Here is a 13,728-nt window from a genome sequence, read left to right as displayed (position 1 = left end):
CCCGCTACAGAGCACTAAAAGTCCCAGGATGCGTCTTGGCATATTATTACCATTACTTGAAATGGCTGTACTTCAAACCACATTCTCATGGGCAGCAAGTTATATACCCACGTGGTGCCTGGGCACCAACAATATTCAGGGCCCAGGGGCCCAGCTCTACCAATGTTTGGGGCCGGGTCTCCCCCTCGGTCCCACCTGCTGCTCCCCCGTGCCTCCCCCGAGTGTCCCCCGGCTCCCCCTTGCTGGCCCCGTGCACGTCCCCAGGCCCCAAAGGGAGCAGAGCAGGTCCCTGCCTCTTCCATGCAGCTCCATGCTGCCTCCTTGCAGCAATTGCTGCCGCAGGGTCCTACTGCCCCCCACATCGACTGCCAGGGCAGACTGAGCTTGCCCTTCCTCCTCAGACCCTTCCCTTTTCCAGCAGGACCCTCCACCAGCACAGCCCCCTCCCCAGCCACCGCTCCTGCCCCATGCTGGGTAAGGAGGCGTCCCCATCCCCCCCAGTGAGGCTACAGTCAGGGGCAACAGCAGTGGAGGAGGCGCAAGCAGCACCCCTGGCACCCATGGGGGAGGCGAGGGAGATTCCTGGATCTGAGAGGGGCCCTACGAGCACATGCAGTGATAGTGGTGGGGGTGAGTGTGCTGCTGGGGGGGCAGGAAGGGGGGTGGGAAAGGGAGGCTCCTCCCCCAGAACTCGCTGCTGCTGGCAGGGTAAGGGCTGGGGTGAGTCCTCCTCTGTGGCCCCTATCCTAGAGCAGCCTGCCTGCACCCCAAACTCATCCCCAGCCCTGCCCCACCCCAGAGCCCCCAGTCAGAGCTTTCACAGCCCCTCGCATCCTAACCCTCTGCCCTAGCCCTGAGCCCCTCCAACTCCCCAAAGCCCTCATCTCCAACCTCAGCCAAAGCCCTCATCCCCCTTTCACCCCAACCCTCTGCCCTAGCCCTGAGCCTCTCCAACGCCCCAAACCCCTCATCCCCATCCCAGACAGAGCCCTCACTCCCCACACTCCTACTCTCGCCCTGAGCCCCTCCCACACCCCAAACCCCTCAACCCCAGCCCCAGCCAGAGCCCTCATCCCCCTGCACCCTGTCTGCCCCAACCCTGAGCCCCCTCCTGCATCATGAACCCCTCATCCTGAGCCCCACCCCACAGCCCTCACTCCACACCCCAACCCTCTGCCATAGCCCTGAGCCCCCTCCCACAGCCCAAACCTGTCATCCTCCTGCACTCTGTCTGCCCCAAACCTGAGCTCCCTCCTGCATTATGAACCCCTCATCCCCAGCCCCATCCCACAGCCTTCACCCCACCCCTCTGCTATAGCCCTAAGCCCCCTCCCACATCCCAAACCTCTCATCCTCAGCCCCATCCCAAACCCAGCCCCATCCCAAACCCTCTCCCTCCCCCAAACTCCCTCCCAGAGCCTGCACCTCCTCTCGCCACACCCCTTCCCATCCCCAAACTCCCTCCCAACACCTGCACTCTGCACCTCAGACCTCCTCCCAGAGCCTTGGGCAGGTGGGGGGCAGAGTTTTGGGAGGGTGGAGTTTGTGCGGGGGTGGGTTCTGGGCACCACCAAAACTTCTACAAACCTGCCGCCCATGCACACTCTGGCACTTTAGGTTACTGGTGAACATTATGCAAAGTTTTGAGCCCTGCTTCTCCAGTTACACTCAATGGGAGATAGCAGCCCCACACTTTGAAAAATCTACAGACAGAATTTCCTCACTGAACATCCCATGCCTTAGGATTTGGTCATTATGTGCTTTAGGAATAAGCCTTGACGTCTCTCCCTGAAGCACATTAGACTTTGTGAAGTCAGTTTTGATCAGTGCAGAGCACTGGTTGAAAGAAGATGTAAACTCCCAGGAAGAATCTCCCACGCTATTCAAAACAGGACTTGTTTGCAAGCAAGACCGTATGCCTGCTTATTGTTGTCAGTGCTGCCGGTTCTCATGTACAACGAATTCCTTCTCCCAGAAGAAAATGCTCTTGGAATTCAACAGCACCTTCTGGTGGCCCGAAAGGAAATGCTGTCATTTTGCTTTGCCAACAGTCCAATCAAACAGCCTGTTGAGAAGAATTCATTTCTGTGATCACAAGTGTGAAATTTGTGTCAGTATTGCTCTGTGGTATACAAGAATTATCACAAGCAGTAAAAGTTATGGACTGAGAAACATACAGGGTTACTGAACTTAACACTATCAGTGTAGATGTTCCTTCCTCTTCCATCCCCTTATGGCAAATAGGGACATGTGAAGAAATATGATAATATGAAAAACAATGGTGTCACAGATATGGCAAGTCCCTGCAAGACCTTATTGTATTAAGTTTGTGCATAATTGTGAGCCAGGATTGTATGTAACTGCTTGAGGGGGGAGAAGTGACAGATGTAAGAACTGGAAGTTCAAGAGACTATATTGAAAATGTGTCAGTTATTTATGGACTTTTTGGACAATAAGTGTAAACTGGATTTCCTGGGGCAGAAGTTATTGCAGATTTCTCAACTCTGGTTATGCAAAAATCCCGACCTGTGAAGCTTCACCCTGAGAAGAAGGTCATTGTCTGCAGATTGTCTGTTACAGAAGGCCAAGATCAAAGGCCTGAGCTGTATAAACAAACAGTTAATTTGCCCATTCTCAGTTTTGGTCCTGGATCTAGAACTAATGAATTTGTAAGCACAGAAAAACCCCAGTTGGCCGGGAACGGCAAACCACAGCCACTGGGAGCTGTGAGCAGCCACATCTCCGGATGCTCCAGGTGAACAAAGTGTCTCGCCGCTCGCCAGTGGCTTATCCTGAATGAGCCGTGAACCAAGTAGCCTACGAAAGCTTATGCTCAAATAAATTTGCTAGTCTCTAAGGTGCCACAAGTACTCCTGTTCTTTTTGCCAATACAGACTAAACACGGCTACTACTGTGGAATCAAGTTTGGGAACCACCGGTGTAGATGTACCCTCAGATCGTGATTCATAAAAGCCAGCATGCTAGCAGACAGCCGCCTAAGCTACACATTGAGAGATGCTGATGAGGGATGTGCGCTAAGCTGCACCCCTCTCACAGAGGTAGATGCCCGTCTCCAAGTTGTAGGGAGATGCCTATTTCTGCTTTCGATTAAAAGCCAGGAGCCTTCTTTGGAGTTAGGTGCTCTGCACTGTTTTTGCAAGATGGGGGTGGAAAGGGAGAGGGAGCAGCAGGGGAAGGACTTTCCTCATAACTTTTAGCCTGGGATGTGGGCAATTAAGTCCCTCTTCCACTTGAGGCAGAGATGGGATTTTAACAGGGATCCATTACCTCTCAAGTGAGTGCTCGAACCACTGGGCTAGGGGACATTCTGATGTGAGACTCCGTCACTCTCTCCTGTTGAACCAATTCCCCTGTGGATAAATGAAGACTCACTGGAGCAAGGAGACTGGACCCAGGGTCTCCCACATCCTTCCTGGGTGAGTGCTCTAACTGCCAGTCTGTAAAGTCACTATCATGCCTGTGTGTGTTCTCTCACTCAGACTCATTTTGTGTCATAAAGAGTCCTTTGGGCCAGAGAAAGCACAAGTGAGCATGCACACACACACAACCATGCAAGTGACTCTGTAGCTGGGTGGTTAGTACACACAGCGAGGATGTGGGAGACCCCTGCTCCAGTCCCTCTGCTCCAAAGACTTAATTTTTCCTTAGTGGAACAGCTTCAACAGGAGAAACTGAGGGAGCCACACAGCAGAACATGAGGCGGATCTCAGTTCAAGTCCTTTCTTAGGTGAAAAGGGGATTTGAACTGGGGATCTTACCAGAACCCAGGTGAGTACCTGAACCACAGGGCTAGAAGTCCTCTTCCCCACACCCCCATATTTTGTGTGAACTCACCTGAAAGATCCAATTCACTAGACAGCCTCTGAGCACACCTACAGATCAGGCCCTGCACGTGACTTAGGCAGCTGAATGCACATCTTCCTCTGTGAATTGTTCTGGGATTTAGACAGGAGATAGGCACCAGGACATCCAGAGAGAGGCAGCAGAGTGCATGCCCAGAGACTGAAACATAGGTGCCTAGGGAATTTTTACTGAAAACCCCCCATTTAGATGCTGAATGAGTTTAGGCACCTGCAGGGTTAGGGGGTGTGGGGGCAGAGGGAGGAGGATTGGTGCATTGCAGTGGTGCCGAAACAAGGACATTGATGTCTAAAACAGGGACAATTGGCACCTAACTCCTTTCGTGCATTGAGGCCAAAGTGACTTGCTCAAACTCACATAAGAAATCTGTGGCAGACAGAACTTAATCCCCATCTTCTGTGTCCCAGTCCAGTGCATTATCTACAAGATTCTCCTTCTTCCCCTTCTGTATTATATATGAACAAAGCTGCCTGTCAGAAAAACTTTAGTCTGAAACAAGAAATAAATTACAGCTGATATAATGTCCTGAAAAGGTTAACCATGCTACTAGTAGCTGAATTTAGTTCAAGGAAATGACAATGTGTGTGTTAGAAAGATTACTCTGACCCTATGGAGAATTAGAAAGTCAAAACACATTTGTTTCACATAACCTGAGCTGCAACAATGGGAAATTCTAACCATTTATTTCTACAAATAATTCCTCTCCTTTCTCCAAACCAGGTTTAACATTTGCAATTTTAACTTTTTCCTTTTAAACAGAAATGGGTCTGTTGTGTAGTGCTATTTTCCAACTGAAAACCTCATTATGTTCCTTTGAATATTCTAGTCAAGTCCAGGAAATTTCTAAGCAGGTTATCCATTAGTTACATTTTCTGACATGTTCCTAGCATCTAAGCCAGGGGTAGGCAACCTATGGCACGTGTGCCAAAGGCGGCACGCAAGCTGATTTTCAGTGGCATTCACACGGCCCAGGTCCTGGCCACCGGTCCGGGGGGCTCTGCATTCTAATTTAATTTTAAATGAAGCTTCTTAAACATTTTAAAAAACTTATTTACTTTACATACAACAATAGTTTAGTTATATATTATAGACTTATAGAAAGAAACCTTCTAAAAACTTTAAAACGTATTACCGGCATGCGAAACCTTAAATTAGAGTGAATAAATGAAGACTCGGCACACCACTTCTGAAAGGTTGCTGACCCCTGGTCTAAGCATTTATAGGTGATGATAATGTTGTTTGGTTTGTGCGTCTCAAGGGGGTAGGGAAGTGAGCTAGAAAATACAGAGCAGATACTGCTCCTCTGTAGCTCAGCACACTTGTCAATGCATCAGCACACAGAGAAGATCCTGATCTAATTGCATCTAAGACTATCCAACCACCAGCTCGTCTAGCACCACAAACCTTTTCCAGATGCCAACACGCACCCCAGTCCTCCCCTGGATCTTTCTCACTAGCTGACACAATTGTTTAAAACCTGCTACACTGCACCACTGCTGTTCTTCCACTGCAGCCCCTGATATCAACCCTTAAAGCTCTTTTAAGAGCCAGCCATGGCCGTCCTTAGGATTTATGGGGCCCTACGCAGTATTATTAAACTGGTGCCCCTATGCCAGATGGCATCCCAAGCTCACAGCCTGGTGGAGGAGGGGGAGGAGGGACTTGACAGCAAAGGATAATGAGATGCCCAGCCAGCCTCATGGTGGCAGAGAGTCACAGTTCCCCGCAGAGACTTCCATGCACTCTCCCTCATGCAGAATGGACATGAAGAAAGTACCTAATTAAAAGCACTAAAATTTGGGAATAAAAAATGTCAGTCACAGGTTTTTTGATATGCCCTGAAGTTTGTCAGAGATTTATTTGCAAAAACTTCATAGTAAGGGTGAGTCAGCTGTCCTGCTGAATACAACATTACATATAATGGAATACATGATGCAGCTCTTCTCTGTTTTACATTTTCTTCATCAGTATTTCTAAGTTGAATTTATATTTTAAATGTACTCAAATCTTAAGCCAGCATTCCAGATTACTACATATTTAACTCACTGAAACAAAGACATTCTTTAAATTAATCAGAGAGGTTTAGTGTGTTCATAACAATGTTCATTGCTTTTAGAAAAAGGGAACAGTAATTTACTTTGTGTGATCTCCATAACAAGAGGCATGGTTATGAAATTTCACCAACTTTAAAAAAATATGTTTCCAAAGATTTTAGGTATAACAAGGATTTTGTCTTACTAAGGTACTGATTTTGCTGGAGGGTTCTTTTAAAACTAGTTTGTCGGATAGTCAGAAGTAAAGAAAGGGAACTCTTTGTCCAGCTATCTGGAAGGGAAGGGCTGTTGTCCCTTTAAGGGCTCTCTTCAGTGGGGAGTGGTGGTGAAGGGATGGACAGAAAGGACAGGAAGACTTGGAAGCACTTTTTTTTTAACTATAGTAATTAAAATGTGTATTTTAGATAAGGGAGGTCTTTTGAAGGATTTATTTAAAAAACTATGTCTGAAGATCCACACAACTCTATGCAAGCATTTTTTTAGAAATGTGATTTTATAATCTTCACCAGCTCACTAATGAAATATTTTTAAAGCAAATTTTAAACTAAGGTCCTGTAGACTGACATGTTCTGTGTAAATATTACATTAATGCACAACTGTTTTTGTCAGTAAAGTCAGAAACTGACAGTATAAAAATTTATTTGGGCATAAGCTTTAGTGGACATCTCATGAAATGGGTTCTAGTCCACAAAAGCTTATGCCCAAATAATTTGTTAGTCTTTGTTTTTGCTGATACAGACTAACAGGACTACCACTCTGAAACCTGTCAGTATATGCCTTGGGGTTGGCGAATGCCTGTTAAATGGCTTTATTACCCCTTGAATGTCTCTTTAACAGTTTCAATGTTGTGCTAATAGGTCTGGCAGGCTGGAGGTTTTTTCACTTTTAACTACTAGATTCCCTCCCAAGGAAGACTCACCAGGCTAGAGCAGCCATCTGTGGGAGCCTGCAGGAAGGGTCAGAACAGGGATAGGAAAACAAGCGGTGGACACTAAGACCCAGTGGTGCCCCAAATTTTCAGGTGCCCTACACAGCTGCCTATGTTGCCTATGCCTAAGGACGGCCCTGGAGCCAGCTCTCCTTTTGCCTCTGCCCCCTTCCCAAGCATTGCTGCTCCTCTATCACTACTCTGAAGATCACTGGAAGGGGCAAAACTTCGAAGACCCAGTTGTCCCTTGTGTCAGACACCTGCTTACCATCTGCTCCCACATAGGAGATCCAAGGTCACATCCAGGAGGGACTGCAGGCCTTTGGGAGGGACTAGAATAGCTCTGGAGAAAAACCTTTCTGGATCTTTGTGCTGTCTATATTGAAAGTTTCTAGAGCCTGTATGTTCAAGGGAAGGCAATGAGTGGCTTTTATTAAAGTAGTTGAAGTGTGAGAGCCTGATATCTGTGCACTTTGCAATTAGCTCACACTAAGAAAAGTTAAGTGCTGGCGAGCTGTCTGTAGCCAGCAGTTATCACACTGCTCTTGTATGTAATTTTCAAGGGAAAAGGTGAGGGTGGTGTAAGGTGACAAATCCCCGTAGTCTATTTTGAGACTCTCTTTTGACCTTACTCTTTGAAAGCTCTGCTGGCTGCAAATCACAGGCTGAAAGGGGAAGAGAGAGGCTAGACTGAAACCTCTCTTCTCTAGTTCCCTTGAAAAGACAGGAAGAGGAGACACAGAGGAGAGACTCAGCATTGTTTGCTGCCTCCAGTCTCTAAGGGTATGTCTACATCTACAATTTTGCAGCGCTGGTTGTTACAGCTGTATTAGTACAGCTGTATAGGGCCAGCGCTGCAGAGTGGCCACACTTACAGCAACCAGCGCTGCAAGTGGTGTTAGATGTGGCCACACTGCAGCGCTGTTGGGCGGCTTCAAGGGGGGTTCGGGGAACGCGAGAGCAAACCAGGGAAGGAGACCAGCTTCTCCGCGGTTTGCTCTCGCGTTCCCCGAACCCCCCTGCAAACCGCAGGGAAGGAGACCTGCTTGCTCGGGGTTCGGGGAACGCGAGAGCAAACCGCAGGGAAGGAGACCTGCTTGCACGGGGGTTCGGGGAACGCGAGAGCAAAACCGGGGAAGGAGACCTGCTTGATTACCAGAGGCTTCCTCAGGTATGCTGGGATACCTGCTTATTCCACGGAGGTCAAGAAAAGTGCTGGTAAGTGTCTACACTTGATTACCAGCGCTGGATCACCAGTGCTGGATCCTCTACACCCGAGACAAAACGGGAGTACGGCCAGCGCTGCAAACAGGGAGTTGCAGCGCTGGTGATGCCCTGCAGATGTGTACACCTCCTAAGTTGCAGCACTGTAACCCCCTCACCAGCGCTGCAACTTTGTGATGTAGACAAGCCCTAAGACATTCTAACTGCAGCTCCATGCATTGGGAGGGAACAGAGAGCTACAGGTGAATACAAATGTAAGATCAAAATATCCCCATAGATTTTAGCTGTAGAATGAAAGTGCCAAAAACTTGCTGTAGTTGCCCAAAATCTTTCCAGGGGAGAGGAGCTGAACTTTTATTCACTATCACCCTTGGCCGCACAATGGGGAAGTATCAGCATGAATTAAATGCAAGCCAGCTGTGAACAGTCATTCCTGCAAGTTCCACAGATGCTGGAGTGCCTTTTCCAGGCCTGAAGAAGAACTCTGTGTAGACTGAAAGCTGGCCTCTCTCTCACCAACAGAAGTTGGTCCAATACAAGATATTGCCTCACACATTTGTCTCTCTTAATATCCTGGAACTGACAGCTGCAATTACACTGCACACCTCCTCTGGGCTGTCAGCCACGCTGGGAGGGAAGATTTGACCTAGGCATGGGCGAGGTAGCTGTAACCGAAACTGTATGGCTCCAGGCATGCTGGCACAGGTCAGCCATCTGTATGAATAGGGCCACTCTTCCTGTCCACACAGCAGAGAGCCAAACTCTGCTCTCCAGCTGCAAGCTACCTTTGATGCTCATGAGGTGGGAAACTGCAGACCATTCAGGTAGCAGCTCAGTTCTTCCTGGTATCCCTAACCCACATTACAGGGTTATCCACTTGAGTGGAGCTATGAAACTCAGGAGTAGAAGACAGGCACAATCTCATTGCTGCTGGGGTAAGAGCCTTCTCCCCTATAACTCCTTATCAACTGGAACAGCCTCTCTGCCTTTTCAAGCCACCATCTGTTTTCAAATCTCATCAGAAAATAGAGCTGGTTGGAATTCCCTCTCAGACTGGTTTTCCATCAAAGAATGCCAATTCATCACAATCAAGATGGCTGACTTTTAATGGACGTCTGAGGGAAAGCATGCAGGGTTGACGCAGATGCCTGCCTGCCTGCCTCAATAGGCAGCTCACTTGGTGGGCTGATGGGGAGCTGAGAGCCTGTTTCTGTTTCCAGCCTTTTCTGTTGCTCACCTGGTGGGCTGCCATGAAGCAGAACTGCCAGGCTCCTCCTGGCATGATGAAGGGGAGCCAGGAATCTGGAAGATCTGAGAGCACCAGCTTCCAATCTCCCAGCTCCTCATCAGCCCAGTGTTAGGGACCGTGACATGGGCGTTCTGACCTCGGAGTCTGAGCAGGAGTCAGGTGCTGGGAGACAGAACTGAGGGTCAGCACCCAAATGCCAGGGCAAAGGGTCAGAGTGGGAATCAGAGAACAGGAGCAGGGATCAGTAACACAACAGGACCCAGGGACAAGTCAGATAAGCAGGGTTCAGGAGTCAGGTGAGAGAACAGGGTCCAACATAGCAGCCAGCCAGGAATTCACCCAGTTGCACAGACAACTTCCTGTGCCTCTTTCTGGCTTAAATAGCACAGGCCAACCAATCAATGGGACTGGGTGCTGCTCCGGTCAGGACTGCTGTGGGTGGTGCCGCTGGTAGGTTGCATTGGCCATTCAGCCCAGCAGTTATTCACAAACTGCCAGATAGTGGCTAGGATACAAGGGTTACCTGAAGACCCATGGATCCAGGTTCAAGACTTGGATCCTCACTCCCAAGGTCTATGGCTCCATGGCCATCAGCCAGGCCTGTCCCTTTCATGGAGAGTTTTGAAATGTTTTGTTTTCATTCCAAAGCATAATGAAACTATTTCAAAATCCTCCACAAAGTGGAATTACCTTTCCCTGAGGAGCTAGATCAGAAAGCATTTCTTCTCCTATGCCTCCTAACCTCTCTGTAACTATTACGTAAGTCCCCTGGCACAGCACATGGGGATACAGCTTGGCTGAAAGACGCTATCCCAAATATAGCTGAATGGTACATTCATACATGTACCACTTTAAGCCACACCTTGCAGCTCACGCCACGCCAGCATTGACCAGCTCATGTGACTAAAAAAATTAATAATTTCACAGCGGTCAAGGTCCCCTAATTCTATGTGGTGAGTGTTTGCTCCTTTCTACTGTGCATGCTGAGTCTTTCCTCCAGCGTTGTGCCATGCTGGACTCGGTGGTATCTGTAACAGTTTTCACTATGAGGCACATTACCCCACAGATATGAAGTTTCCAATGCAAGACAATCACGTGTCATTAATATATGTCATGTCCAGGCAGGGCCAGACTCAATAAAAACAAGATGGTATTGTGATGGATTGCCCCCCCTTTTGGGGTGCCACCTGATGTACTGGGGTACCACTGAGCCTACCTATTCCACCAGCCTGGGCTCTCTCACCCTGTCCTGCTAAGCTAGGCCCTCAAGCCTCCTCTAGCGCACGTGCGCGCACACACACACACACACACACACAGCTACTGAAAGACACAGACACTGAAATCATTGCTGCATGGGAAGGCTTTCAGCTAAGGAATTGCCCAGCACTCAAGTGCACTCATCCTCTAGAGAGTAAACCCAAAATAGTATTGTCTTGTGCTGGACAGAGAACCGTACAGCGTGAGCTACTTGAAATTCGCCCTCTCCCTCAGTGTGGAGAGAGAGATGCACAGCTTTCCCACTACTAGTTATGAATTACACAAACTGGGTTTAAAACAAAAACAAAATGTATTAAAGTACAAGAGGTAGATTTTAAGCGATTATAACGGATAGCCAACAGATCAAAGCAGTTTACCTTAGTAAGTAAACAAAAACTGCAAACTGAGCTTAACACACTAGATAGGTAGGATATAAATTAGCAAATTCTCACCTTGAGTGATAAACAGACTGGCAGACTCATAAGAGACAAGTTGCCTTGGCTTTCCCAGGTTTTCATACACAAATTAAAGATCCATCTAGCCTGGGTCTATCACTTCCCACCATTCAGTCCTTGCCCCTCAGGTGTTTCCAGGTGTGTTGTTGCAGGGAGAGTGAGTCCCTCCCCTCCCCCATGTCATTGTCCCCCTTTTAATATCTTCTTCCCACTTGCTGGAAAGCTCTTTTGCTGTGACCTGAGTCAAACAGTCCCCACTGTGTGGTGCTATCTCTGAGAGGTTTCTATTGTACACAGTTCCTGGGGTAATCCTGGTGCTTGTGTGCCTTTCCTCAATAAGCCATTAACATTGTTTAGGCTTTTTACTGGTGTACCTGAAAGGCTGTTTGTGGGTGCTTTCACAACGTGTTTCAGTAACATATACATAGCCAAACTTCACATATGATGATAACACATACAATCCAATGAGATATTAATGTCTAGCAGATCAAGACTTTTAGAACAATACCTCACAAGACATACTTTGTACAAAACATATCCTAATTACATGACAGTGGTGAATATTGGGGTGTTAGGGTGTCACGGTACATTTTGTTGTCTAGCCAAAACAAGGCCTGATTCTGCTCACTTGCACTAACTTAAGTTAGAGTTACATCCGCAGAGATCCCCTAAATGGTTTAGCATCTCCAAGAGGGGAAGGACCCCTATATAAATAAAATAATATGAATTGGAGATGTACCAATCTCCTAGAACTGGAAGGGACCTTGAAAGGTCATTGAGTCCAACCCCCTGCCTTCACTAGCAGTACCAATTTTTGCCCCAGATCCCTAAGTGGCCCCCTCAAGGATTGAACTCATAACTGTGGGTTTAGCAGGCCAATGCTCAAGCCACTGAGCTATCCCTCCCCCAAGAAGGGACTCTTTCTCAGAGTCTTTTGGGCTGCAGCACATTTGTTTTGCCTGATAACAGTTGGTCCTCTCATTAGTCCTTTATACTGGTTGCCCCAACATAGAGTCAACTCCAGCCGTTGAAGCAGTGTCACGGCAAGAAAGTAAAGTTGTGAGGTATGATAGAAAAATAAGACTTCTTAATTGTCTTGTAAATGAGGTTTGTAGGATGCAGGACTGATCCAATTAAAATCAGAACGATGTCAAAAACAATGGGCACTGCTAGCATCCCTAGATCAGCAGCGGGGACACAAGAGGGTGGGGTTTTTTGGGGAGCTTTATTCAAAAGCCACACATAACAGAGACACACAGGGTTAAAAATGAGCTTCACCCCTACAAACTCTGAAGCTGTTGCAGTGGAACAATAAGCCTCCTGCACCTTCATTTACTTGGCTACTGGATCACGTTTTCACGCCCAGTAACTTTAAAAAGGGCTTTTGTGTACACTACTATTTGAGCATGTGTCTATATAAAGGTCAGATACAACAATCACCTAATATTGACAATTCAGCTACTGATGATTTGTTAGCTGTTCAGTGTAAATGATTCACATAAACCAGGGGTCGGCAACCTCTGGCACGGTAAGAACCCTGGCGGGCTGGGCCAGTTTGTTTACCTGCCGTGCTGATAGGTTTGGCCAATCCGTAGTTCGCCGTCCCAGGCCAATGGGGCTGCAGGAAGCAGTGCGGGTTGAGAAATGTGCTGTCCGCGGCTTCCCGCCATCCCCATTGACCTGGGACAGCGAACCGCGGATCGGCCAAACCTGCCAACACAGCAGTAAACAAACTGGCCCAGCCCGCCAGGGTGCTTACCCTGGCGAGCCGCGTACCAGAGGTTGCAGAACCCTGACATAAACCCACATGCATAGTATACAAAAACAAACACTAATGTCGCTTGAAAAAGCCTGGGGTCACAGGGCTTCCCTCAGAGTTTTCTGTTAAGTTCTGTTACCATGTGAGTTACATACTTACACTGTAAAAAACATTTCAGCTCCTACATAAATGATTTGGATGCAATTTTTTTTAAAAAAGCGTTGACTGTGTTAACAAACATTAACTAGAAACCTCATGGAGAAGTGGATAGAGCTGGGAGTTAGCTTTGCATCTAATGTTAGAGAACAGATTTGCTTTTCCTCTCGAGCTGCTCTAAGCTAGTGATACAAGTCCTCTGAGAATGCACATTAACACAAGCCTGACTGACTGCGCAGCATTCAGTGCCTCCATTTCAGATTTGTGAAATTAACATATGTTCTAAAATTTCTGTTTCCATTGGCCTAGGTTCTAATCTGCATTTTGAAAAGGCTCTTAAGGACAGAAATGCCAGTTTGAGTGAATTCATCACTCTCAAGAAACATTTTGCATATCTCCAAGCTCAATAAAAGCAAGTTTTTGTCAAGGCAGCAGGAACAAGTATCACATGGGAAAAAATGATCTGTTCTTACCAAGTTGGGAGTGATGACAGCTCTCACAGACAAACTCTGGGAAGAGACAGAAGAAAGAAACAGGTCAATACATAGAAGTGGGGAGAGAATGCATTAACTAAAGCAGAATGTCTCAGCTAGAACCACTTAATCCCAGAAAAATCTCTATGTGGCCTGAATAGCAGGTTTTTACAAGGAAAATTCTACATTAAAGATGGCCACTTATAACTTAATCACAGAAGTTAAGGAAGACAGAGGCCTATTAAGTCACCTAGTCCATCTGCTGCCAGTGCAGGATTGTTCCCTTTGTCC

General features: G+C 47.4%; 1 protein-coding gene across 2 annotated transcripts in view; it reads right to left on the bottom strand.

Annotated features, from left to right (window-relative positions):
* Positions 1 to 13,473, bottom strand: part of SPATA13 (spermatogenesis associated 13) — a 266,452-nt gene extending 252,979 nt beyond the window's left edge. For both annotated transcript variants that reach the window (XM_050937148.1, XM_050937150.1), the window contains exon 1: positions 13,438 to 13,473. The gene's annotated coding sequence lies outside the window, so the exon portion shown is untranslated. The remainder of the gene's footprint in view (positions 1 to 13,437) is intronic.
* Between the last annotated feature and the right edge of the window lie 255 nt (positions 13,474 to 13,728).

The sequence above is a fragment of the Gopherus flavomarginatus genome, chromosome 1, assembly GCF_025201925.1.
Source record: "Gopherus flavomarginatus isolate rGopFla2 chromosome 1, rGopFla2.mat.asm, whole genome shotgun sequence".
In the NCBI taxonomy this organism is placed as follows: Eukaryota; Metazoa; Chordata; order Testudines; family Testudinidae; genus Gopherus; species Gopherus flavomarginatus.
Note: the sequence above shows the minus strand (reverse complement) of the source record. Positions and strands in the feature narration are given on the sequence as shown.